We start from the raw sequence: 1,943 nt of genomic DNA on the forward strand, positions 1-1,943 counted from the left end.
AAATTTACCTAAAGGTAGTGTTATAAACTAACGCTTTTGTGAACGAAGTTCGTTTTTTAAAAAAGATAAACTTCCTTTCATTTTTGACGAACTTTGAACCTAAATGCGTTTCTTTTTAGTGAACAACACATTCGAATTTAATGTTCGTTCTTTTGAAAAATTTAATAATCCAAATTTTTTAAGAAAAAAAGTTTTATATTTTATAATCAACTGTTTTTCCTTTTTCACATTTCAATTTTTTTAACACGCCATTATTATCGTTTATTAATTTGGATATTAATGTTTATATTTTAATTTATAGATAAGCATAAGCATGGATATTATTATTTCATCATCTGATATATTTTACATTAATATCCTATAATGAAGGAACTAATTTAATACTTATAAAATGTAAAAAATGCCCAAAAATTATATCTTCAAGTTCCAATTTAACGACATTTGATTCTAATATTAATTATTTTATATAATATAATATAACTAAGAAATCATTAATTTTAAAGAGAAAATGCATTTGGGCTATTTGACCCCAACAATAACGATATTTATTCTAAAATTATTCCAAAGATGTGGTTCAACCATTGATAGACACAGTTAAATGGAATAGAATGTATAAAATTTTCACCATCAAATTAATTATATATATTTTATTGTTTTTCTGCATTTATACATCCAGTTTTCAAGCTTCAATGGCCACAGATTAGGCCTATTCAAAAAAATTCGATACGAATAATAAATTATTTGTTTAATCCGAATACGAATAATCATTTATTGATTCGAATAAAACGAATTATTCGTAATATTTAATAAATTGCTTTTTTTTAAAATAAATCTAACATTTGTCATTTCTATTTGATAACCTGCCAATCTGACAGGTGATGTGTTTATAAAAAGACTAGCAAAAATTTTAATTTTAATTTCCCGTATTTTTTCAAAATTAATTATATTAAAAATTACACAAACCACTAGTATATAAAAATATATACAAACCAAAGGTATATAAAAATATATAATATCTTTATAATAAAATATTGTTAGCTAGTCTAATTATGTTAGAGGAGAATGATTTTGATGAAAAAGTTATGGTTGATGTTGACAAAATTTCTTCACAAAAAAGAGCGATTATATGAGATCAATATCAACTCAATGGTGAAAAGTCTACTTGCAATCATTGCAAGAGCATTATTAAATGCAAAGGCAAAACAACAACGCCTCTTATTAATCATTATAATAGGTTTCATTCACATCTGTAAAAACAGTAATAAAATTGACACTTTTTTAAAGCCTATATCACCTTTTTCTTTATCTAAAAAAATTAATATACAGATAACTTACTAAAATTATTTATTGATACATTTTCTTTAAAATATCCATCAATAAAAATAGGGCACATTCGATGCTTTGCTCACGTTATTAATTTAATATCCAACGAATTTTTAAAAATTTTAAATCCATCAATTTTAAAACTACGAAACATTATTAGGATACTTAATTCTCCTAAAAAATTAAATTTATTAAAAAATATATGTAGTTCACTACACCCTATAAATTTTTTATAACCCAAATTGGATTGTGAAATAAGGTGGAATAGCACCTATCAAATGATTGAAAGGGGCTTATTGTTAAAGCCTGCTATAAAAAAATTAGTTAATGAAGTTATAACTAATATTATAATTCTTCAAGAAAAACAATTATCAGAGGTAAACTAAAATTTATAAATAGGTAAATAACACTTTATTAACATAACATACAGGAGGAATGGGACGATCTTGTAAAAATTAAATCTATCCTATTGCCTTTGTATGAGACTACAAATATGGTTTGTGGGGAAAATTATCCTACTTATAATTTGGTTATACCCTATTATATTCTAATTCTTGAACACTTAAAAAATGAGAAACCTTGTTTTCATAACCTCTAACAATGATTTCAAAGTGGCATGT

This window comes from Gordionus sp. m RMFG-2023, chromosome 2 (genome assembly GCF_954871325.1).
Source record: "Gordionus sp. m RMFG-2023 chromosome 2, tfGorSpeb1-WG-v2, whole genome shotgun sequence".
NCBI classification, from domain to species: domain Eukaryota; kingdom Metazoa; phylum Nematomorpha; class Gordioida; order Chordodea; family Parachordodidae; genus Gordionus; species Gordionus sp. m RMFG-2023.